This window comes from Neofelis nebulosa, chromosome 15 (assembly GCF_028018385.1).
Source record: "Neofelis nebulosa isolate mNeoNeb1 chromosome 15, mNeoNeb1.pri, whole genome shotgun sequence".
Lineage (NCBI taxonomy): Eukaryota > Metazoa > Chordata > Mammalia > Carnivora > Felidae > Neofelis > Neofelis nebulosa.
Window position 1 is genome coordinate 30,475,167 of NC_080796.1, and position 26,918 is coordinate 30,502,084.

The following is a 26,918-nucleotide window of genomic DNA, read 5'->3' on the forward strand; positions in this document are numbered from 1 at the left end:
TCAGAAAAAACTAGGTATAGATTCTGAAATTGCCACCTGTATGACCTTGGGGGCAAGTTACTTAAGCTCTTGGAGCCTCAATATCCTTTTCTGTAAATTGGAATAATAATGATAATAATAATAATAATAATAACAAACACCTATTAATTGTTTTATACCAGATATGTTCTAAGAGTCATACATTTATTAACTAATTTAATCCTTACAACAACCCTATGAGGTATTTACTATCACTACCCCCATTTTATTTTATTTTATTTTTTTTTTATTTTTTTTTACAGTTTATAGTACACTACCCCCATTTTAGAGACAATCTCAGACAGGTTGAATAGCTTGTCTAAGATAACCCAGCTAGGAATTCTTTGGGTCCAGATGTAGAGCCAAGCAGTCTGGCTCCCGAGCCCAGCTTCCTGACCATCTGCTGGCTCTTTCCTGATTACCAAGAATCTCATTCAATGAGCTAATACATGTTGAGGGCATGGCCCATATAAGTGCCGCATAAATGGTGCTATTCTGGCACCCTGGAAGGGAATTCAGAAAGAGCTTGGATTCAGTAGCATAAGTTCAGATTAGATTTACCATTGAAATGACCTGACTGGTATGAACCGTTATTTTCGTTATGAACATTTTGGCAAAAGTGTCGGCCTCAAATAGTAGCAGAACATTTTCCTCCCATCCTTAGTGGTCAACGTGGTGAAAGGTATTTAGTTCTGTAGTGTTTATTCTGTGTCCCGTTGCTAAGGAAAAGGTGAGGTAGCCAGATAATGCAGCGACAGGCGACAGCTGAGCCACGTAAAGGCAGCGTCCTGAGCCCTGAGCAGCCTTCTCTAAGCCAGCACTCACTGCCTTTACCCAGCTGTTTCTTTCCAGTACCTCCCACCGCCTACCGTAAGAAACTCGTGTGTCGTCTGTCCTCCCACAGAAATGAAGTCCCCGTAGGGTCAGAACAGGATCGGTTTGGTTCCCTGCTGCACCGCCTTTGCTAAAACGCCATCTTACCGAGAGCGGGCTCTCACCTCCGTACGTGCTGCACAAACAGCGGGCACTGTCTTCAGTACCGGTTTTCCAGAAAATACGGGACGAGCCTGCGTGCACTGTGGCTCATCCCCATTTCTGACGGGGACTGGGGACACGATCTTAAAACATAACTACAAGCAACAGGTCAGAGACAGTGCAGAGTCAGAGCCTGTATCTCCTTCAGCGCTTGGGTTGAGGCTGCGGCTCCAGACGGGAGAGCCAGATAGGAGCCCTCCGAGGCTACGGAGAGGACAGATCTGAAGGAAATATGGAGGTGGGGTTGATGCCAGCACCTCGAATCAGGTCTGCTTTGAGAAATTCCGCTCAGAATTTAGTCAGGAAAGTGTCTCTCTCAAAAAACCATGAGGAGTAAATAGCTCTGGGATGTACTGTTTTGCTTTGGCTGCTTGGAAGCTTAGGGCCAAACTTCATGCTCAGAAATGGTAGTAATAATTGTTTAGGCCACAGTTTTAGTATCTTTTTCTCTCTCTGATATACATATATATACATATGTAATATGTTTATTATATTTAATATAAGAATAAATATTTATCATGTATATTTATTTTGCTTGACATAATAATAGATTTGATATATAAGATATATGAAATCTGATATATATGCATTCTGGTTTTTTTTTAATTTTTTTAGCGTTTATTTATTATTGAGAGACAGAGAGATAGAGCATGAGCATGGGAGGGGCAGAGAGAGGGGGAGACACAGAATCCGAAGCAGGCTCCAGGCTCCGAGCTGTCAGCACAGAGCCTGACACGGGGCTTGAACTCACAAACCGTGAGATCGTGATCAGCTGAAGTCAGACGCTTCACTGACTGAGCCACCCAGGCACCCAAATCTGTTTTTATTTTAATAAATTTATTACACATATCTTTCTGTTTGGAAACCATCTCAAATTTTAAAAGTAGGATATAAACGTAGATTTCTGAATAAAAAAGAAGTCAGAGAAGTCCTGAGGGTCAGGATGGTGGCCCTGGAAGAAGCCTCTCTTTCCTAGTCCCCAGCATGGCATGCATTTCTGCTCCTCACTGCGTTACCCCCTCCCAATCTTGGCCCCAGCTCCGGACCTGCAAGGAGTGTCCACTCAGCACATTTCTCTGCGTCCACCTCTTTCTCTACATCACTGGTACCAGCCACACATCCAGCAAATCCGATCCCATGCTCTTCCATTTAACCTTCTTCAGGATTCCTCACTGCACAGCAGAGAAAAATCCGTTGAGCCGAATAAACCCTCCAGCCACGTTCCACGTCATGTCTTTCTCCAAATTTATGTTTAGTCAGTGTGATTCTGTTTATAAAAATGTATCGGATATCTACTACATGCCTGGTTCTACGTGCCCTAGAGTTACAGAACAGTGGGGCTTAGCTCTTTCTGGGAAGTCCCCGCAACACCCTTGAGGTCATTACCTCTCCATATACTCTATCTTGTCTATCCCATGCATTCTTTTATTATTTAGCTCCAATCCACACTGTTGGACATGGACTTTCTATGGGTTGTGGTTTACTTCTTCTGCTTGACTCTGCATTCATGGAAAGCAGGAGACATCGTTCATCCGTCTCCATGACTTCAGAGTCTAGGGGCTAGCACACAGCGGGTGTTGATAAACACATATGTGTGTATATAATCATTTTTTAATGGTGGAAATTAAAGACGTGAGAAAGAATACCCAGGACAGTACTTTTCACACGGTATTTACTCACTAAATGTTTGTTTATGGGAAGAGAAAATGAGGGTCAGAGACACCCCATAACTGAGAAAGGGAAAGGGAAAAGTGGTGAATGGGTTGCATGAGAGACAAATGTCCATGTGTGAGAATCATGTGTTTTGGAAGAAGGACAATGACTGAACTTTCAAACGTGTGTATTTAGTTTGATTCAGTAAGTATCCTTTTTTTTTTTTAAGTTTATTTATTTGTTCATTCTGAGAGAGAGCATGTACGTGGGGAGGGACAGAGAGAGAGGAGAGAGAGACTCTCAAGCAGGCCCTGTGCTGTACTGTTAGCGCAAAGCCCTATGCAGGGCTCAAACTCATGAACTGTGAGATCATGACCTCAGCCGAAATCAAGAGTTAGACACCTAACCTACTGAGCCACCCAGATGCCCCTCAGTAAGTATTTTCTGGGGTGCTTGGGTGGCTCAGTCAGTTGAGCATCCGACTTTAGCTCAGGTCATGATCTCACAGTTCATGGGTTTGAGCCCCAAATCAGGCTTTCTGCTGTCAGCATGGAGCCCAGAGCCTGCTTCATATTCTCTGTCTCTCTCTCTCTCTCTCTCTCTCTCTCTCTCTCTCTCTGCCCCTCCCTCACTTGCTCTCTCTCTCTCTCAAAAATAAACATTAAAAAAGAGAATAAGTGTTCTAAAAAATTTTTTTTAGTTTATTTATTTTGAGAAAGACAAAGTGAAGTGGGAGAGGGGCAGAGAGAGAGAGGGGGAGACAGAAAGAGAGAGAGAGAGAGAGAGAGAGAGAGAATCCCAAGTAGGCTCCACACTGTCAGCACAGAGCCCGACTCACAAAACCATGAGATCTTGAGCTGAGCTGAAACCAAGGGTTGGATGCTTAACTGACTGAGCCACCCAGGCACCCCAGAATAAGTATTTCTTAAACATCAACTATAAATAGGAAAGCTGACTGGGCAGCTGGGGTTTGAGCAACACGTGAGCGGACGCACACTTGTGAAGTGCTATTTCATTACAAGTGTGGACTCTGGAACCGCATGAGCCCTGGTAGAGTCTGACCAACCCCTTGCTGCGTAACTTTGGGCAAGTTACGTAACCTTTTCAAACTGGATTTCCTATATAAAATAAGGATAAAAATTACCTAACTCACGAGTTGTAAGTTTGAAATGAGACAATTTATGTAGTACGTAAGGGACGTAGAAAGGATGTGGCAAATATTAGCTGTCAGTACCGGTAACCAAACGAGAGATAAAAACCATGGTCCAGATTTATCTTCTACTTCACAGAAAGAGCCATATTAACTCCTCATGTGAGTATAAAAACGTTTATCAAACACCATGATGTTTAAGCTGAACCATATGAAATGATCAACATTCAACTGGTTTTTGACTTATTAAAATGGTAAGATCCTTTTGCGGCCCAATATTTCCTGCATGGTCCAGTTGGTCATGGGCCATTTAGAGGCACATCACTTAATTTCCTCCGTCTGCTCTGAAATCTTTCCTCTCAGCCAGCTTGTTCATTTATGCTTGTTCACGATGCGTGCCCTGCTTACTTCCAGAAAGGACCCGAGGAGGCTCGACCCCTGTAGCCATGAGGCTGTCCCTGTGGTTTATTTGGCAATTAATCATGTGCCGTCCTGTGACAAATCCTCTGTTGTCTTGAACTATTATGTAAATCTTGTACTGGATTTAGCTTTTTCAGGCCAAAAGCTGTCAATAGTGAGAGAGAACAACTTGGCCACATTGGAAGCAGACTGGAGAGTGTATCGCGTGCCTTGCAGGGCCCTGGCTTCAGGGGCTGGGAACGGGCGCCTGGGGAGGAGGAAATGCAAGAATTACAGGCCAGTGAGCGGTCACCAGCACCCAGACAATGGCCCGAGGGCAGAAAAGGACTTATTCTATTCCACTTGATGACGTAAAGAAGTAGGATCCACCAGGAATCTTGACCAAGAGGGTGGAAGTTCCCTTGACATGAAAGAAACCCCTCTCATCTCTTCTAAGAAGGAAGAAGAACCTTTTTAAAAGAGTGATATTCAGGAGCATCCGGTGGCTCAGTACGTTGAGCCTCTGACTTTGGCTCAGGTCATGATCTCGCAGTCAGTGAGTTCGAGCCCCGCATCGGGCTCTGTGCTGATAGCTGGGAGCCTGGCGCCTGCTTCGGATTCTGTGTCTCCCTCTCTCGCTGTCCCTCCTCAATTCACACCCTGTCTCTCTCTCTCTCAAAAATGAATAAACGTTAACAAAAAAAATTTTTTTAATTAAAAAAAAAGAGCGATATTCAGGAGACAGCACTGCAGCTCAATAAAAAAAAAAAAAAAATGTACTTTCTAGACATGGAGCTGCCCAAGAGGATATGGCATTTGTGAAAGGTTGAAAACTACTGGGCCAGAAGATACTTTATTTCCAACTCTTGCCTTGTTTTCTAGTTTTCAGACTGTTGATCCCAGGTCGCTCTGCACATCCCTCCCTGTTCTCCAGGTGGTGGGGGCACCTCCTTCCCCTCCCCCACCTCGCCCCATCTCAAGGGCTGCAGAACAGAGGGGCTTGGGCCCAGGAAACGGCAAAGAGCTTCACCGAGGAGCAGGTGGGCCGGGAGGGCTGGATGGAGGCAGGCAAGACGGTCTTACTGATTCAGTCACAGCCTCTGAGCCTAGAACCCACCTCTTAAACCTTGACCGAACTTCCTTTTGGCCGCTGTTTTCATGCACAGCCCGTGGCTTAAAAATGCTCACATACGCTCCTCCTGATTACTATGCGCTGTGGCGTCTCACACTTTCGGGGCTGTGTCTCTGCAGAGTGAAAGGCAGTTGACAGGGAGCTTTTTGTCTTTCATATGCCACCTAGACTGTGACATGCCCCCACGGACAATCCGGGCAGCAGTGGGGCTCTCCCTTTGGTGAGAGATGTGACATGTGTCAGAAAAGGGAGCTGGCTCCCTCTTCAGAAGCTTGCTTCTTGCCGGGGGTCTGGGAGAGCTACCAGGTGGCTCACTTTGTCTGCCGGGCGAACAAAGGTGAGGCGAACCCCGCCCAGCGGACCCCAGAGCGGCAGCGCTTCTCAGCAAGGGAACCGGCTATTCACGATCTGTGCCTCCTGGTCTCAGCCCGACACCCAATTTATTTTTTTTTTTTTTCATCGTTTTTTTATTTATTTTTGGGACAGAGAGAGACAGAGCATGAACGGGGGAGGGGCAGAGAGAGAGGGAGACACAGAATCGGAAACAGGCTCCAGGCTCCGAGCCATCAGCCCAGAGCCTGACGCGGGGCTCGAACTCACGGACCGCGAGATCGTGACCTGGCTGAAGTCGGACGCTCAACCGACTGTGCCACCCAGGCGCCCCCCGACACCCAATTTAAACCGTGACCTTAAGCAAGTTACCAAACCTCCCTATGCCTCTGCTTCCCCAACTGTAAAATAACCGTCCTGAGGTCTGTCAGTAGTCCCGGGGAAGAGGTAATAAAATGAATGGTGATACACGTCAATAAGTAGTAATCGAAGCTGACTTTTACGTATGGTTTTGCATACATAAAAGTGCCCTAGGAAGAAAAGATGGTCTGATTCTTCCGAGTGATTTCCATAACGTTAGGTTGGCTCCCAGATCATGTTATGGAACTGTAATACAAAGAAGGTGATATCTGCACCTTATCTTCTTAGCTCATCCTGCTTTGTTTGTATTTACATGGCTGTCTAAGGGGATACCATCAATATCCTGTGAGGAAAAAGCTGTCTGTATGTCAGGGTCTGTCTGTCTGCAGCATTCGTGTCGTGGTAACATCCTCATAGCATATGCCAACCAGGATGTCAGAGGACTGGGCTTCATCTCACTGTGGATTACAGTGAGTGGATCATTAACAGACCAGGAGCTTCCCAGTCCCATATTCTAGTAAACCTGAGGTTGAATGCAGGGCTGTTTTTGTTTTGTTTTGTTTTTACTGTTTATTTATTTATTTTGAGACAGAGAGAGAGAAGCAAAGAGAGAATCCCAAGCAGGCTCCATGCTGTCAGCACAGAGCCTGATGCAGGGTTCGATCCCATGAACAGTGAGATCCTGACCTGAGCTGAAACCAAGAATCAGACGCTCAACCGACTGAGCCACCCAGGAGCCCCCATGAATGCTGGTTTTGACAAACTAAAGCAGAGATATGCCCCTTGAGAAAAAGCATGCCCAAGGAGTTCAAAACCATTTGTCTCTTGTTTTCTTTCTTTCTTTCTTTCTTTCTTTCTTTCTTTCTTTCTTTCTTTCTTTCATTTCAAGGAAGACTGCTGCTAAATTTAAATTAAAGAATTTTTTCCTAGGCTGAAGTTACTCTTGCACTCAATAATCTGTTACTGAGCATGTGCTAAGTACTGTGAGCCCTTCTTTTCAGCACTGGAGATGTTAAGGATGAGAAAAACCATGCTACCTGAATGCAAGGAGCTTACAGTCCAGTCAGGAGGACTGACAAAGACGGCCAATCCTAGTATAGGGTGTCATGTGCTGTGGAGAGAGGAAAAGTCCAGGATGCATCCAGTGGGAGACGGATGAGGGGCATTCAAATGCAGTGGGAGGAATGACTTCTGGTCAAAGATGACCAGTCAGCTCCACATGGTTAATTTCTCTTTCTCTCCTGAGACCAGGGAGAGAGAACTGATTACAACCATCGATTGTAATGACATCAAAATTGTAAGTATAGACCTACAACGATGTAGAAAATGGGAGAGGTACCTTCAGACAAGAGTCTTTTAACAAATCAAAGGAAGAGAGAACGTGGATATAGAAGGGATACTGAGGAATTATGGAGGACGCAGCTGCCCAGAGCACTGAAGGCGGGTGGTGAGGGAGGGGAGCGAGGGGGGAGGACACGACTGAAAGGGGATGCTCAGAAGTCAGGACCCAGGCTCGATAGACTGAGCCGGCAGGAAACAGGAGGATTCATCAGAAGTCTTTATGAGAAAGCCTCTTTATGAGACCACTTCACTCCCCTCCGGCATATTCAGCAGCTGAGCGTCAATCTCTCAAATAAATTAGGGTGTCCTTCAAATCGCTGGACGGCCCCAGAGAGCAGACCTGCACCTTCTAGCATTTAGAAGTCCATCAGAGGAAAGTGGGGGTAGAAGCCTCATGCAGGGTTCTGGGCAGTGAGCATTTTGCCCCCAGGGGACATTTGGCGGTGCCTGGAGAAGATAGTTTTGGTTATCTGGGAGGACAACCAACTTGGGGGAGGTAGACCCCAGAGATGCTGCTAAAAATCCTACAATGCACAGGAGAGAGAGCCGCACAACAAAAGAATTACCTGGCCCCAAATGTCATTAGCGCCGAGTTTGAGAAACCCTGCTCTGACATAAAGCCCTCCAGCGTATAAACCCCACACAGTGCTCCGTTACCATTTCAGCAACGTCCCATTTCAGACATGCGGGTCAACTTCACCAAGTGTCTGGCCGGTGCTAGACGCTGTGAGAGATGCATTATGACAGATCCATGAGACTGTCATTGGGAGCAAGGGGACATGGGGTGTCTCAGTGCTGCTCGGAAAACTCTGAGTGCAGCTAAATGTTTTAAAAAGAAGGAAGAGAAAGCACGAGAATCAAGAAGGAGCAAAGAAACCGCTCCCGTTGCACACTGTGCATGACAACGCGCACCCAGAGATGGCCAGCAGTGGGGCAAAGAGCAGGAGGAGGAGACTTTCTGGCCTCCAAGGGGGCAAACCTACAGAGGAGAATCAGTATCAGAAGTCAGGAGTTCAACTGGGATTACAAGCAAGAAATAGGGAAGGCCCTTGCTCCCTGACCCCAGGACAACACAGACTTCACGTGGGTGGGAGATGAAATGTGGAAGAATCGGGAACCCAGAGATGACTGACCCAGGCAGGCATGGCGCTTGGGGCGGAAGGGACCGATGCATCACCCGGTACTGGGCTCACAACAGAGCAAGTGCCTTCGGCGGCAACTGGGTGCTGGTAGCACCCGCCTCTTCCTCTTCTTGGCCTCCTTTGCTTCTTGTAGGTGCAGTGCCCAGTGCAGCAGTCAGAGGTCATCTGAGAGGACCGACCTGCAGGCCGCGAGGTGACGCCAGTGCACCTGCAAGAGGTGAATTCAGAGCTGGTGGGAAAGTGGAATCTCGGCTTTGGTTGGAAGTAGGCCATTCCGTGTGCTCTTTCCTGCTGACCAGTCCCAGGATGGCTCCGCAGACCCACCACTGCGCTCCAGGGTGTTTTGACCACACAAACCTCCTTCACAAGTCACCCTCTAGATGCTTCTTGTTTTGTAGAAATAAAGCAAGAAAAAAGAGTGAAGATACCTCTAGGGGAGTTCTCAGGGAAGGCCTGAAGGTATTCTGGGACAGCAAGGGTGAAATTCTGATGATCCACAAAAACAGGGCCCCCTTCCGATCTCCACTGTTATCATCACTGATGAGTTACTCACTCATTCTCCAAGTTTATTTCATGGGTGTCTGAAATTGAATCAAGTATGACCATCTCAGAAATCTCCCTTATTCATGGTGTACATCTGGCCAAGCGGGTGATAAGAAAAAGGCTGAATGCCCCAAAATTTGTGCTGGAGCTGGTACAACCTCTATCACGCTTTTAGGGTAGAAAACACTGACGTAATCTGGACACATAATTAAACCACAACCTTATTTGCTGCTTTAAGAAACACTTTGGGCCTGGGTAGTTTATCAGAACCAGAAATAAAAACCCTCCCATGCCAAAAATGTGGGAGAAAGAACTGCATGTTATTTAAGTGCTGGGCACTGTCCTAAGGACTTTGTTCTGGCATTTTAGTCCTCACAACAGCCATCTGAGTTAATATTACTAATCTACTTTATAGATAAAGAAATCAAGGTTCTAAGATATCACTATAATAACCTAACATGTTTTTATTAATTATTAAGCCTTCTATGTCGGGACTGAGCTATCCTCTGGCGGAAATAGATAAAATGATGCAGTCTCTCCCCTCTCTGTAGGATATGGATGTGTACACTGTTAACTACATACCAGAAATATTACAATGGAAGTGAGAGCTCCTGGAATCTGCCCAAAGGAGTAAGGGACAATGTCATAGTGAGGTGACACCAACTGACTCTTGAAGGAATAGGGACCTTCCAGTTTTTCTCCCTACCTGATGCTTTACTCCTGTGCTATTGAAGAGTGATATCTTCAATTTCCATAGACACTCCCTGCAGGCAGGGCACCTGGGTGGCTCAGTCGGCTAAGCATCTGACTTCAGCTCAGGTCATGATCTCACAGTTTGTGAGTTTGAGCCCTACATCGGGCTCTGTGCTGAAGCTCAGAGCCTGAAGCCTGCTTTGGATTCTGTGTCTCCCTCTCTCTCTGTCCCTCCCCCACTCGTGCCCTGTCTCTCTCTCTCTCTGTCTCTCAAAAAGAAATAAAACATTAAAAAACAAACAAACAAACAAACAAACCTCTCTGCAGGCTAATTAGAGACCAGCTTATAATTTAAAATAGGTATATCTTAATATTCTCTGATGCATGCCAATGTCTACTTCCTGTTTGTAGAGTTCTATGGACCATCAAGAACCTTTTGGGGATCCTCAAGAAAGTCTGATAAAATAGTTTACTAGCTATATGTTACCACTCTTTTTTTTAAATCATAGGAAATATTTTATTACTTAAAAAATTTTTTTAAGTTTATTTTTATTTATTTTGAGAGAGAGAAATAGAGAGCAAGAAGGGGAGGGGCAGAGAGAGAAGGAGACAGAATCCCCAGCAGACTCTATGCTGTCAGCACAGAGCCCCATGTGGGGCTTGAACTCACAAACTGTGAGATCATGACCTAAGCCGAAGTCAAGAGTTGGTTGCTTAACTGACTGAGCCACCCAGGCACTCCTCCTTTTTTTTTTTTTTTTCTTTTTCTTTTCTTACCACTCTTTCTTTTATGCATCAGCTGTATTTACCTAAAACACCACATGGGGCAACTGAACCACCACTCTCTTCCATTTGCCCTACTATTGCTACTTTGGAGGCTACAGTGCCCTCTGTCCCTTGGCTGGTGTTCTCAGACCAGCCCTGGACAGCCTGTTAATGGCCTTCCCTGAGTTTCCTCACTGGAGTCCATTTCTGGAGGACAGTCAAGGAAATGAGGCTAATGTCAGTGGAAAACTGGGTAGTTCCATGATGGCAGGACCTCCGACCCAGAAATACTATGATTTCTCCAGTGATCAATATTCCTTTTCAAGCTTTGGTAGAAACTGAAAGGAAGAGTCAGGGCTGGATGTGAGAAAGCAGATTTTCATCCCAGATGTTGCTTGGTGGCAATTGCTTCCATCACAGAGCCGGCTCACGATATTTATTGTCATGACACATATCAAGGCATCCTTTTCATATCATTGGATTGCTTTGAATAAAATGTTCATTCATAGTATGTGCTTTAACTTCTTCTAAAGACTTTAAGTTGACCATTATTGGTAGAGAAGTCAGTGCATGGGCACCAACAACGTGGTTAAGGTGGCTCGTGGACTCTAGCTCTCCAGAAATAAGAAAAAGCTGAAATTCCCTTGGCTTGCCTGGAGACCTTACCGAATATTAATGTAATGGGTTCATAATAGGCAATATAGTTCATTTTAATTAGAATCCCACAATCCTAGAAATTAAGTTGAAAAAGAACTATTAGGTCATCTGGCCTATCACCTTCCCTATTCTCTCCTCAGTGCAAGATTGTTCCCCGGGGTCTCTCAGAAATGCATGGATTGGTCTACATTTAAACGACTGCAAAACTATGAGGTTTATGTCATTCCCCTTGGGAAACTATTACACAGTCTAATGGATTTCACTGTGATTTCTTTCCCCAGAGATTCAGCCCAAATTTCTCTTTGCTTGAGTTTGTCACCTTTTATTTCTCTTTGAATACTCAGATTCAGAAACATCGCAAGTAAGAATGACCAAATCTATTTTCTACTCTTCAGCAGTACAAGGTGGGAATCTCAGCCCAGACCACTTCCTCAGTTTCACGTTTGTAGGTGAGTTGGGACATTACTAACCCTTTCTAACCACTAAGATACTCTCCTTTCCTCATAAAAGGAATCCACAGACTCACCAGGGTGGGGACAATTTTGAGTTCCGATGGTAGTGGCACATTTGACATGATTCTTGCCACCCTGCCTTGTCCAATCTGCCATATATAAATGAGGATACATTTGCCAAGATTTGAGATGTCCTCTGTATCTTGCTGAACAAAGAAAATCATTCTGGCTTTTAGGGGATAGAACTTAAGACTCTACCTTTATTAGCACCATTACCAACCAATTAAGCTACCATATTATATTTCCTAGGATGACACCAAAAGAATCTTAGAAGTGCAAGCTGGCTAGGTCAATAAACGGGTATAATTCCCCATGTCATCTATTTCACATATGTTTGTCTGCATGTACAGAGAGAAGCAGCAGCACCGGGCGAGAGACACGAAGGAGAAACAGCAGCAGAGCCACAAAAGGAAACACCCCCTGCATTTATAAAGGACAACTGAGTCACATGTATGGTGGGACTGTGATGCATTAGAACTCCTTAATTGAAGAGAAAGGCCTCCCTGGAGATTTTACTTCCTCACGTTTGCTTTTGGTTATTATTATTACTAGAATATGACAGAGACAGCAATGCCTTAATCTGAGAGAGGATCATTCTTCTGAGTAATGCACAATGCTGCAAAAACACTAATGAATTCAGAGCACAGCCAGGACTGAATGCAAGCAATGGTCCCTAAAGGTAATCCCCCCGAATTATTATACTAGATGGCAACTCAGACTGAGTGAGATGGATGGGAGGAAAATGACTCTCGGAGTGTGATTTAATGACAGAAAAAGGCATAGTGAACATATGACCAGGCCTCCATTTCTAAGGATAGGCCCCTTTCATCCATTCATTTTTTTTTCCATCTTCATTTACTGCAAGCCCTTCTGGAGCCATGCACTGTGGCAGGTGCTAGGGACACTTGTCCTGGTTTGTTGGAAGGAGGTGGCAGGTCATATATTAGCACTTTAATGGCAAACAGTTATGCTTCATCTTCCTTTGTGTTGGAAGTAGGAGCCAATTTAGAATTTTTAAAAATAGTCTAAAAAATCCTGTAAAGGGGGACAAAGTGAGAGAAAATAACATAACGAACACTTGGGTGCCCACCACCTAACTTTATCAAACCTTAACATTTTGACCTATTTACTATTTTTTTAAATAATAAAATATTACAACTATACTTGAAGTCTCCTGTGCACCCCTTCTCTAAGCCATCCTACAGGTGGCCATCATCCAAAATCTGATGTTTGTCACCCTCCTTCATGTTCTATACTACTCCTCATGTAGGTGTCTTATGTGTCTATCTTTGTTTAATTTGTTTTACCTTTTTAATTTACATCCAAATTAGTTAGCATACAGTGCAACAATGATTTCAGGAGCCGCTTACCCATTTAGCCCATTCCACCTCCTACAACCCCTCCGGTAACCCTCCGTTTGTTCTCCATATTTAAGAGTCTCTTATGTTTTGTCCCCCTCCCAGTTTTTATACTATTTTTGCTTCCCTTCCCTTATGTTCATCTGTTCTGTGTCTTCAAGTCCTCATATGAGTGAAGTCATATGATAGTTGTCTTTCTCTGATCTTTGTTTTACATGCTTTCTATAAATGTTTACATATTCAATTTTGAGGGAGAGAGAAAGAGGGAGCGAGCACAGGAGGAGTGGAGAGAGAGGGAGAGAGAGAGAATCCCAAGCTGACAGTGCAGAGCCGGACAGGGGCTCCATCTCGCAAACCATGAGACCATGACCCGAACTGAAATCAAGAGTCAGACACTGAATCCATTGAGCCACCCAGGCGCCCTGTTTTATATGCTTTTAAGTTTTACACAAATGGCATCCTATCATCTCTATTCTTCTGTCATTTGCTTTTTGTCATTCAACATTATGTTTTGGGGATTTATCCATGTTAATACATGTAATTCTAGTCCATTCATTTAAATTTCTGTATGATGTTCCATTGTATGGCTATACCATAAATTATGTGTCCATTCCTGATGATCATTTAGGTCATTTCCCCTTTTTTACCCGAGTACTAACAGTGTTGCAATCAACATTCTTCTATAAATCTCCCATGCTGATGTGACACTTTCAATAGGTTATATGCCTAGAAGTGGAATCTGACTCAAAGTGGTCATAACTAGGTACAAAGTAGTATGGGAGGATTTGTGTCTATTATCCTTGCTTATACTTGTTTTGATCAGACTTAAAATTTTGGTCAACATGATGAGTGAGTAATGGTATCTCATGGTTGTTTTAATTTGTAGTTTGTCAGTGACTGGGGACCTTGAGCATCTCTTATGTGTTTATTGGTAATTAATGACTATCCTTTTATGTTTTGCCTATTTTCTATTTTTTTCTTGCTGAGTTGTAGTGTTTTTTTAAACTCTGGATACGAGGCTTTTATCAATGGTCGGTTTCCAATATTCCCTCCCAGTGTCTCTCTTAATCTTTGTTTATGGAGACATTCTTCAAAAAAAGTCAGTTTAAAATTTAATGTTAGTGTAGTCAAATGTGCCACCATTTTCCATTATGGTTTTTCCCTTTATACATTGTCAAAGGAATCATTCCTTAGCCCTTAAATCAGAAATGCTTTCCTATATTTCCTTATAAATGTATTACATTTTTGCTTTCATGTAGAGCTTTTTAATGCACTGACAATTGATTTTTGTGTGTGATGTGTTTTTATTCTTCTCCGTCTGGATAACCAATGGTCCGTCCCTCTTCTGCTCTGTCATACCAAACTTTCACTTAAGGATGGGATATTTTAGTTGTTGTCCTCCAGTCTTTGGGTCTATTTTTCTATTCCTGCACTGGTACCACCTCTCATCACTGCTGTAACACTCTAAGAAGTCTTGATATCGGGCAAGGCTAGTTTCCTACTTTTTTTTTTTTTTTTTTCAAAACTGCCTCTCTTTATCCTTTGTCCTTTGCTCTTCTGTATAAAACTTAAGGTCAGCTTGTCAAATGCTATCAGTTAATGAATAGACTAGACCCATAACTCCATTCATCTGAGCTAGTTTAATTTTGCTCTGATTGCTATTACTGCACTAAGCAATAAAGAAATGCCAGACACGACTCTAAGTGTTTTATAAACATTGACTCATTTAAACCTCACCCAACCCTGTGAGGTAGGTACTAATTATTATTCCCTTGTTCTAGTTGAAGGGACTGGGATTGATGATATTAGGTAGTGTGGCCAAGGTCCCTGGGTTATTATGGGGCACAGCCAGAGCACACCTGCTTAAACTCCTTCTAATCACACTCCAGGCCTTATCTGGACATACAAAGCTTCAGAAAATATTTTGTACTTACTGACCATGCAAGCAAACTAAAATTAGTATCCTCTTTATTTTACCAAAGAAGAAACTAAAGCAAAGACAAGGTACATGATTTGTCTGATACCCTATACAATGTCCACCACAGAATGGAACTCAAGTCCTTTGACTTTCCCTGTGTGAAAACCCACCCCTTCCACTGCTACCCCCTGGTGTCCCACCAGCTCTTGCCACTGTGTTTTCCAGGCCAGACGCCTGGAATGCACAAGTAAGAGGCTGCAGTGAAATCCTAGTCTCCACGGAATGCTACTGAGCCCTCAGTGGGCCATGCCAATGAGCAAGTGGAAATCAACTCTAGAGGTGAAATGGCTTCGTCAGCCTACGGTTTCTGGGATGCTCAGGGACACTTTCATTTCATTCTGAAAAACTAGCAGTGAGGTGGGAGTGGAGATTGACACAACAGAGATGTCTCCTACCTCTGACAGAGCTTGCCAAATGGCAGAGCTTGCACATTTTTAAGGAAATGCATGAAGGAGGTTGTAAATGCTGGCAATAGTGAGGCCAAGTCTGTAGGAACAGATTACTCGAGAAGTAATTGAATAAGAAAACATCGGGTAGGAGCTTTGAAGGTAGCCAAGAGAAAAACATGCCATACAGAGATACTCACCGACCCAGGCTGCTGGTTGGAGGACAGACCCCGTCAGCAGCAGCTTTCCCTATAAATTTGACTCGGCCACCACACGTTCAATGACATTGAGCAAGTCATTCCAGACAGCCTGGGCATCTCCATTCCCTTCTCTGTGAGAGGAGGCCCATGAGGGGCTTTTACTAAGGTGAGGAAATCCGTGTAGTCTGGAAGAAAGAATGCAAGTCCATCGATGGGCTCTTGCTCTGCAAGGGATATGGGGGACACTTAACCTTTTGAAGGCTAGAAGTGAGGAAGGCAGTGAAGAGTCACAAAATAAACAAAGTATACGTTGGGTTCATCTAAGGACAGTTTGTATGCCTGCAAGCTTGATCTCCTCCCACGTTTTTCTTTCACTGTCTTTTACTGCAAACAAGTTTCGGCAAGATGCGTATTTTCTCCACATGTCAGTCCTTCATCTCTGCTGTTAGGATTATGGTACTGCCGGTCCTCACGGGGGACAGCACATGTGAAGGCTAACATGAGGTACTATGAAGTCAACACCTACAGCGAGTGAGGAAGACTGGAAGTGGGATTAGAGGGCGCTCTTGGGTGGTCTCGGCTCCTCCTTCACAGCTGCAGGGGCTGGAAAAACATTGCAAGCCAGCCCCACACCTCAGAAGAATTATAACGCTGGCCAGAGGCTCCTTCTAGAGCATTCTATGCTGGCCCAGCCCTGCCCTCTGGAATGAGTCTGTTTCCTACTGGTTTTCATATTAATGAGGTAATTATTGTGTGTGTTTACACACCTGTGCCTTATTCTCAGCCTCTCTGAATTCTTCTCCAAGCAACGTGGTTCCCTTTGCCCTTCTAGCAGGAAGGGATTCAAAGGAAGCATGGAGAAAAGGTTTTCTTTGCTTTAATTTTAGCTTTAATTCCTGACTTTATCTTTGGTCATAATATTTATAGTCTCAGCCACCATAATAGTAACCACTATTTACTGTATTTTCTGAGTATCACTCAGATCTCAGATAATCAAATGAAATTTCAAACCATTCTCACATGTACCTTGTTCTTCCAGATAATCTATGAGCAAATGAGACCACAGCCCTATGGATTCTGTAACCAGCACGACACCCAGTGGGCAAACTTGGGGCAGTAGGCATTGGGCTGGTGTTCTTTGAGTTCTGCACATAGTAGGAGCTGTGGCCACATGATAGGTTGGCAATGAAGCAACAGTCAGAGCCAAGGTCATGAATTGTGATTTACTCAGTTACTGAGCCAGGAATTATACAGCATTAGCTATAAGGAGTTTTTACAGTAAGGAGCACTGTAAAGCAAGAAATGAAGATGTACTAGACAGGATCCCTTCCCTCAAAGACTTCCCTCACTGGCGGTGGAGATCACGCCTGTTGTGTGCACACACACGCACACATGCAAAAAAGTAACCAGACTTCCAAAGTGTGATGTCTTATAAGTGACATAAACCCAGTGCTCTAGGCCTGAAGAGGGGAGAGAAGTCAGGGACAGCACCCTGTAGAAGTGAGGACCTTTAGGCCCTAAGAGATTCAGAGTGGAAAGTGAGGGACACGAATCCAAGAAAGATGGCTAGAATACAGGATTCATAAGGAGGAGCGGTAAGAATAGAAATAGACGAGGAGAGAAGGTTTGTATGCTGGGTTGAAGATTATGCATTTATCGGGTAGGTCATAAGGAGCCACTGAAAAACCTCAAGGAAGAGAAGTCTTTGTTGAGGACTTGGGGAAGAGAGGAAACCATCCATCAGAGAAGACTGTAAAAGAAACACAAGTTTGAAAAGATATACTGAGTAAGAGTCCAGGGTGAAGAGGGAAGACAGCTGAGGAAGGACCCTTGATGTGTCTGAAGCTAAGCTGAAGTGGAAGGGCTGCTCTGGGAACCAAGTGGGGAGAAGGGAAAATGGCACCCGGGGGTAAACAGAAGGGAATTTCCTTGTAGCATAGGAGGATCCTGCGCTTCACAGGCCCAGGCGGCGGATCCCAGTAGGAGAAGACAGGACTCCAAGTGAAAGGCTGTCTCTGCTGGCTCTGCAGGTTCCTGGGCAGTGTGGCTTCGTCAAGTAGTGTAACCTGTGGGAGGCTTTGCCTTCTCACAGCTGAGATGGCGGTCATTGCTCCCGCCTTCAAAGCGACTGAGGTAAAGAGAAGTGTGGGTATGTGTGTCTGTGAAACATTAGGGATGGGGTTTTAATTGTCTTCTTCATGTGGGCCTGGGGGGACAAGGTGCCACATGCTGACTATGTGCTGAGGCACGTCAGGGCACACGACCTTGGTTTGCGCTAGTACTTCTATGGAGAAGGTGACCAGAAACGCTGAGTGGAGGTTGCGTGGGCAGGAACCTCTCTAACGGGAGCACTTTGGTTCCCCGTAGATAGAAAATGGGCCACGTTACTGAACAGGGAGAAAAGCTGGGAGTCAGATGATACTTGATTGTTGGGAGGGGGGTCAGCGTACTGAATGTAGTGCTTTGAGGAGCCCCTTGCCCTCACGCCTGACCCTGAGAAAAATTTGCCAAAGGTCTTGGGGCTTTAAGAAACGTTAACATTAGGGAGGTTGTGGAAAATGCAAAAGAAGCCTGGGGCTGGGGCCGGGAGGGACTGCCCTAAGGATCCGGTGCCTCCAGGTGAGGTTTCCTCTTCAGACCAGGATAACCTCCACCCTCATTGCTTCCACCCCCCAATGGCTCTTCTGAGCTCTTCCTGAACCCTGGGAAACATCCCCAACACCTGGTGGTTGCTGACCTGCTTCTGGTCCAGTATATCCTCCTCTTTAAAAAAACAAATTTTAAGTCAGTGGAAAGCGTATATTTTCCCTAATGGGGTGGCATCATAAGCCTACTTTCCATGAAGCAGTTAGAAGTGAGCAAAGAACACAAGCAGTGGAAACTCTCATTCCAAACGTACAGCTGTTCCAGAGCAAGAACCACGCTACACGGCCTGCCTGCCTGCAAATCCTGACCACCTGGCATGGCATTCCCAAATCCTTGAGGACTCCGGAGGGCATGTGCCCCGGGAGACCCCCAGGATTCTGACAGCAGAGGAAAGCTAACCAGTGACCCAGCATCTGCCCCAAACCAGCGTCTCCTGAAAGGGGGATGTGCCAGCTAGCACCAGGCACTCTGTTTCAGTCCCTATCCTTGAGTTTTCTGGCCATCCATGGGACATAGATACCTTCCAGGTAACAAAATGCCCTTCATGTCCAAAAGAATGACCTAGAGTTGTAACAGACAACACAGTCCAAAGTTACTGAATGATACCAAACTGCAACTCTTGGAATTTGACTTTGCAGGCTATGGATGTTTCAAACTAATACGACACATGTACTATTTATTTATTTATTTATTTATTTATTTATTTATTTATTCAAGAGAGAGGCTTGATCCCATGATCCTGGCATCATGATCTAAGCCAAAATCAAGAGTTGGACGCTCAACTGAGCCACACAGGCGCCCCATATGTTAATTCTTAAATAAGAATAACTACCATGCCTACCACCAGATGGCTCAGAGGATGACCAGGTTAATCAAGGATTGAAAGGGGCTGGTGAATATTGACATTATGAACTGAAAATGTAAATTAGAAGCAATGCCGTGGGCCAAAGGAGGCAGAAGGTAGATATATACGGAAGTAGGTAATTAATTAGGTTTTGGCTACTATTAAGAAACCAACACAGGCCAAATCTCATTATAACTGACACCATTAGACTAGAAATCTGGGTATTAGCAAGATTATTCAAAAGTCCCTGGTTGGCCCCTTTGTGTATAAGGCAACGGACAGATTGCTGGTGCCCTAGTCTGAATGATAAATTGACTCTCTCTCAGTTGTCTCCTTAACTAGCTGACAAGTCCCTGCTTACTGACTCAGTCTGTACATCTGTCAAATGGGGACAGTAATGCCTGACCTGCCTCCTACTGGAGAAAATGAGAAAACGATGCCATATCACCACAAACCTAGTAAAAACTAGCATTTGTACTCATGTAGTACTGACAAAGCATTTTCAAATAGTTCAGCCCCTTTGATCCTCATAATAAGCAGTGGTGAAGACTCTTTCAGACGCCAGACACCCTCTACATGACAAGTATTTTGCAATGTCCTCTTTACTAATACAAAGTGAAATTAACTAAAAATAAGCTTCAGTACACATATGATTTTTTAAAAGATAATTTTTTGATAAAAGGAAAATTATTCATTAAATATGCGCTCGGGAACTCAACCCAGTTCTTCTGAGGCCACTGCCATTATCTTTCCAGAATCCTCTTAAGTTATTTTTTAAATTAAAAACAACCAAAATTAATGTTGTTTAAGAATTCCCTAAGGCCATCATGTTTCTCTTCTCCAAAAATAAGACAATATTGCTTTTTCATCACAGTACCTTGTTCTAGCAATCCTGGCCTTGCTGTATTGGTCAGTTCTACTACAGTGACAAATAATCCCCCAATTCTCAGTTGCTTACAGTTGACTTACTCATATTACTGAAGGTTGTGGGTCGGCTGCGGCTCTGTCAAGGGTGTGGCTCAGCTCCAACCTGTAAGCCAGCTGCTGGTCTGCACCATGTGTCCTTGTCCTACGGGGATTCAGGCTGAAGGATCATGGGGTATGTTACGCCCATGGCAGAGGAAAAGAGCCGGACAGCCAGTGATAACCCACAATGCCTCTCAGAGCGTCTGTTTCAAGAATCTGCACATAGTCACATGGCAACAGTCAGAGATGTACAATCCTCTTACAGGGAAGGGGAGGTGAACAATTGCAAAGTGCAATGCAATCTGTCGTAACTGATCAGATCAATTATGGGACCCCAGGAAGTCCTGCTAACAGACTTGAGCTGGCACACGGAAACACTTGCTTGCCATCCTTCTTGAGCCCAAGGGTCACAGATTCAGTCATTAATGGGAAGGGTAGAGACTGTGGCAAAGAAAAGAAGTCTTACCTCATTTAAAAGAGCAGCTACATGGGGGCACCTGGATGACTCAGCTGGTTAAGCGTCCTAAAAAAAAAAAAATTAAAAGAGCAGCTACATGGGGGCACCTGGATGACTCAGCTGGTTAAGCGTCCTACTCTTGATTTTGACTCAGGTCATATCTGATCTTGTGGTTCATGAGATCGAGCCCTGCACTGGGCTCTGTGCAGAGCTTGCTTGGGATTCTCCCTCTCCCTCTCTCTGCCCCTCTTTTCTCTCTAAATAAATAAATAAACATTAAAAAAATAAAAAATAAAGGAGCAGCCCCTGTCAGACCTAGGAAGTGGTACAATGTGCAAATGAACACCCAAGTCCTTTGATCTCTCAAGAAAAGTCAGAAAATCTGATATTTGTGTAAAACCTCCTATTTAAAAAATTTTTGGAAACGCTTTTCATTAAAAAAAACCATGACTCTGCAGACCAAACAGAGCATCCCAAATCCAAATTTGGATCACAACTTAAAAGTTTTCATACTGTGCTTTAGGGAAGTTTTAGGGATGTGACAAACTGGACAGGGGCTGCTGTCCCAGGAAGGAGGTGAACAGATTTCTTATTCATTTCAGTGACTCAGAGAGAGTCAGTGCTCACCTGGCCCAGAGTCACTCAGACTCCATTAATTGACTCAGGGCTCAGGTCATGGTGTTACTCGTGGCCTTTGGTTTTCCTATCCTGGGTTTGGCTGTCTGAGCTGTGCTACCTCCCAAGAGACACCTTTCAGGCTGATTGACTTAAAAATTAGAGCTCAGATGGCAAAAGAAGGGGGGAATAATAGGGCGAGAGATTGCACTCATTTGCCTCTTTAAATTTTAATATGGAGCGCGATTTGTTAACAAGGGGGAGGTCCCGAGGTACTGAGGGGTATCAATAATTCAGCAGAGGCTGTCAAGCTGCAAATAGCTGCATGGTGCCCAGCTGATGCTCCTGCTGGTGACACTGGCTACCCTTTCAAGCTTTAAGAGAAAGGGCCAGGTTTCCATCATCCAGCCCATTTCAGTCCTGTCTTTCCCTAGCTCCCAGTTCCTCGTGGAACTGGAGGCAACTCTACTGGAGGCTGTGACCATGTACAGACCCCCAGGATAAGAGTCCATAATGCTAAACTGATCACAGGTTAAACATAAAAGTTTCCTAAGGACAATGGTCAATGGAGCTCCCGTTTGGTAGGATCTGTAGTGCTAAGGCCATCTCCCAATCATATGAGTTTACTGCCCAGGACTTAATAGAGCCCTATCCCCCAGCCCCAAGATGAACATCACTCCTTCCTGTGTGCCAGATCTCATTTCTCCCCCTTCTTTAAGAAACTTAACAGAAGACCATAGGGGAAGGGAAGGAAAAATAAGTTAAAAACAGAGAGGGAGGCAAACCATAAGAGACTCTTAAATACAGAGAACCAACTGAGGGTTGATGGGGGTGAAGGCTTGGGGGTGGGGGGTGAAATGGGAAATGGGCATAGAGGAGGGCACTTGTTGGGATGAGTACTGGCTGTTGTATGTCAGTGATGAATCACGGGAATCTATTCCCGAAGCCAAGACTACACTGTATACACTGTATGTTAGCTAATGGGACAATAAATTTAAAATAAAATAAAATAAAATAAAATAAAATAAAATAAAATAAAACTCAAAACTCACCTGGACCTGGTCACTGAGTTTCTTGGATGATAGCACTCCTTGGCCAGGGCAGAGGGTCATAGTGGGTCCCAGCCTAAGATACTGGAGTATGTAGCCCTAGAATCACATAAATCCATACATCCCCTCCCACCAAGATATAGGCCTTTGGGCAAATTTCTAAAGTCTTTGAGCTTCAGTTTTTTTCATTTTTTAAAACAAGGATAAAAATACCTATCTCATTTAAGGATCAAATAAGATAGCGTATGTAAATTTATTATGATTATTATTACAACTTTCTGAATGTGTCTCCAGTTGTCTCCTTCCTCACCCTCTACATGCTGCCACTTGAGGCCAGATGTCCCACGGGTGACACGGGGCATCTTTAGACCAGAGCACCAGTGATACAGCTTCTGTTTTTGATCAGGAGAAGTCGAAATAGAATTAATGCCAGCCAAATGGTAACAGGGGCTGCTTTGGGCCTTTGTCCTAGAAAAGCGAGTGATAATCAAACACACAGTGTCAATAAACTCAGCTTTCTTTGGAAGGCCCACCAAATGTCAGTCCCAAAGGGCATTTAGCAATGTCAAGATGGCATTCATTTCCTATCACTGTTGCTGGGCAGACACAAAGCTTTGGATCCTAGACAGTCTCTTCACATAGCAGGACAGGTCAAATAATGTGGAGAGAGCAGGAAAGGGGGCAAATGTTAACCCAGTGGGTTCTGCTTAATGTTCCACATTGGCTGGGATGGATTTCATAAAACATTAGCAGCTGATGCTATTAGCCAGCAGTAGGTCTGGGAAATGCTGTTCAATATTTTTCCCATTTCTGAGTGAAAGAGAGAGCTGAGAGAATAATACTGTAATAAGGAAAGCTTTGCTCCTGGCAAAGGGCATGTCCTTCCCCGCCATGTTATTTGGTCACTTGCTTGAGAACAGGAAACAAAAGCAGAGCTGGGGATCAGGGTGAAGCAGAGGGAAGCATTTGTCCTTTAGAGTAAGGTAAAAATGTTTGTCTACAGTTTTAATAATTTGCTCTTCTATATTATAATTTTGGCCAATTTAATGCTTCAGTAAAGTGTGAAGTCCCTATATCACTTTGAGAAGTGGTGTCATGTGGAATAAAGGGGTGGAAGAACATCAGAGAGTTTTCTTCTCCCCCATTCACACCTTTGCTGGTTCGTTAGTCAAGGAGGCAGACTCTTACCTTATCCCCTGATCCAGGATTTCCAGGTAGTGAACGTGAATGGAGTCTAGTGCAGAGTGGCAGTGAGAAATGTCAGGAAGGACGGACAATAAGCCCTCTTGTTTCCTAAAAGATACAGAACACAAAGAATACGGGGCTGGTAGGAATAAAGGGGAGGGCAAACAGGCTGATGCTGGGGTCATGCGTTCATAGTCATATAAAGAAAATCCAAATATGAAGGACAAAATCCAAATATGGTCTGAATATGCCATGATTTTTTACTTTTACTTTTCCTGGAAAGTCTTCTGTGTTCAGAAACATCTCTACTGGCCTGTCACAGTGCCTATAATTCCATCAGGAAGTTGAATGTTTTAGTTTACAGGGAACTTCCACTTGGAAAAAAACACTACATATTGTCTTTGACTTACGACAAATTAGGGTGGATTTCTCAATCTGTCCAGTGTGTCCATTCCTCTGCCACTACTTTATTTTCACTTTTGCCATTGTTGCTAGGTTAGTTTGACAGCCGTTTTCCTCACTGGCCTCCCTGCCTCTGATCATGCTCCCTTTAAGCCCCTTGTCCACAGACCAGCCCAAATGGTCTCTACTAAAGGCTAGTCCATACCTCATCCACCTGCTTCAAACTTCAAAGGCTTTTTAGCGTTTTCAGAAAACGGACTGAATTGAATGATACGGATTGCAACAGTCCCTGTTGACCTCTCCAAACTCACAACTCACCCCATCATCACCCCCATTCTGTGAACTGTTTACAGCTCCTGCTCTTGTCCCCAGCCTCTGTACCTGCAGTTCTGTCTGCCCCGTGTACCCCTCCTGCTCTGCTACCTCCCCTGGGCAAGCCCTATGAAAGCTTCTGGTCTGGATATGGGGGTCCTCCAATGGATTTCCATGGGATTCTGCACAAATCTCTATCACAGCACACGTTGTTCTATTATTGTTATGGTGGTCTCATTGTCTGTATCTCCATTTAGACTGCATAGTCCTCGAATGTTGACTTTACTTATGTCTCCCTGGCATCTACCCATGGCATAAGGTGGTTCACAGTCAATGATTTTTGGATGAATAAATGCATTACTATAATAAGAAAACTAATGCTCAAAGGAGTGTCACTCAAGCTGTTTTATTACATGAGTCAGACAGGCACCTATAGTTTTTCTAGTTAAGATATTAATCTTTTCTTCCTAATCAAGACACAAAATTGTCTACATAACAGAAGATCCCATAATTGTAGTTAATGTAGTTGTGAAGGATTGGGAGGAAATATTTGTGACATATATAAAAGGCAATGGATTAGGAGCCACAATATCTAAACAGCACCTCTACTTCAATAAGAAAGCATACCATCAACCTTGTATAAAAATAAGGAAAGATAAATATTCCATTTGTAAATAAGGAAGAAAGCATGTAAAAAGATTCCCAGTCTCAGCAACAAATCAATAATCACTTTGCACCCAACCAAATTGCTAAAAATGAAAAAGATTGATGAACTCCAGTGATGGTGATGGCATTAGGGAACGGGCTTTCTCTTACACTAGTAATAAAATTGTAAATTGAAACACTTAAAAAAATTTTTTATTTAATTTTTTTGAAGCCATTCTCATTATTAATCAAAATTTAAATACATATTCCCTAGGACCTAGTATGATAGTTTTCTGTGGCTCCTATTTCAAATTACTACCAATTTAGTTGCTTAAAACAACACAAATTTATTATCTTTCAGTTCTGTAGTTCAGAACAATGAAATAAGTCTCACTGACCGAAAATCAAGGTATTGGCAGGATTATACTCCTTTCTGGAGTGTGAAGTTGTGAGGGGGAGAATCTGTTTTATTCCTTCTACCTTCTAGAGAGCACCCACATTCTTTGGCTGGTGGACCTCTTCCTCCATCTTCAAAGCCAGGAACTTTGGGCATACTCCTTCTTACAGCATGATCTCTCTGGTTCTGTGTTCTACTTTTTTTTTTTTTTCTTTCCTTCCTTCCTTCCTTCCTTCCTTCCTTCCTTCCTTCCTTCCTTCCTTCCTTCCTTCCTTCCTTCCTCCCTCCCTCCCTCTCTTTCTTCTTTCTTTCTTTCTTTCTTTCTTTCTTTCTTTCTTTCTTTCTTTCTTTCTTTCTTTCTTTCTTTCTTTCTTTCTTGCATAGCGCGTGGATGGGGGGGCAGGGAAGAGCAGAGAAGGGTAGAGGGAGAGAATCTTAAGCAGGTTCTATGCCCAGCAGAGTCAAAAGCAGTGCTCAATCTCAGGATGGTGAGATCATGACCTGAGCCAAAACCAAGAGTCAGACACTTAACCAACTGAGCCATCCAGGGTCCCCTCACTTCTTCTATTTCTAAGGACACTTGTGATCATATTAGGTCCATTTCTGACTAAGAATCTTAATTCCACCTGCAATATTAGTTTCCCTTTGCTGTGCAACCTAACATATTCACAGGCCCTAGGGATTAGGAGATTAGACATTTTGGGGGGGAAGGGCATTCATTATTCTACCTACCACTCCAAGAAGTTCCACTTTTGGCAATATACTCTATAGAAATATACATATATGTATATGTATATCTGCCCAAAACTGTATGATCAAAAAACTGGTATTGAAGTAGTGTTTTTAATAGTAAAAAAATGGAAAAAGGTAAAAAGGAAAAAAAAAACCCTATCCATAAAAAGGAGAATAATTATATAACCCTATGTGATGGTTAATTTCATGTGTCAATTTGACTGGCCCATGGGTACCCAGATATTTGGTCAAACAGTATTTAAAGTGTCTCTGTGAGAGTGGTTTTGAATGCAATTAACATTTAAATTGGTAGACTGAGTAAAGCAAGTGGGCTTCTCTAATGTGGGTGGTCCTCATCCATCACTTGAAGGCCTGAATAGAACAAAAACGCTAGGGGGTGCCAAGTGGCCGACTCAGGTCATGATCTCGTGGTTTCATGAGTTTGAGCCCCGAGTTGGACTGTGCACTGACAGTGTGGAGCCTGCTTGGGATTCTCTCTCCTTCTCTCTCTCTCTCTCTCTCTCTCCCCGCCTCCCCCATCTCTGCCCCTCCCCTGCTGGCACTGTCTCTCTCTCAAAATAAATAAATTAACTTAAAAAGAAAAGAAAAAAAAGGCTAACTTTTCCCATAGTGAAAGGGAATTTCTCTTGCCTCATGGTCTTCTAACTAGGCCATAGGTTTTTCCCTGCCTCCAGACTCACACTGAAATATCAGCTCTTCTTCGGTCTCAAGCCTGCAGGCCTTCAGACTGGAACTAAACCACTCGCTCTCCTGGGTGTCCAGCTTGCTTAAGTCACCCTGAAGATCTTGAGACTTTCTAGCCTCCACTATCATGTGCACTACTTCCTTATAGTAAATCTCCCCCGTCTCTAACTCATACATACTATTGGTTCTGTTTCTCTGGAGAATTCTGATTAATATATCCTATAGAAAAAGCACGCAACCATAAGAAATAAGAAGGCAGAGCTTTGTGGACCAACGTAGAAGGATTTTCATGGGATAGAGTTACATGAAAA

At 43.9% G+C, this 26,918-nt stretch overlaps 1 long non-coding RNA gene across 1 annotated transcript in view; it reads right to left on the bottom strand.

The window, feature by feature from the left end:
• LOC131495862 (uncharacterized) overlaps positions 1-26,918 on the bottom strand; it is an 83,686-nt gene that overhangs the window by 21,337 nt on the left and 35,431 nt on the right. The window contains exon 5 of the long non-coding RNA XR_009254165.1: positions 23,418-23,522. This is a non-coding gene — a long non-coding RNA (uncharacterized LOC131495862). The remainder of the gene's footprint in view (positions 1-23,417; positions 23,523-26,918) is intronic.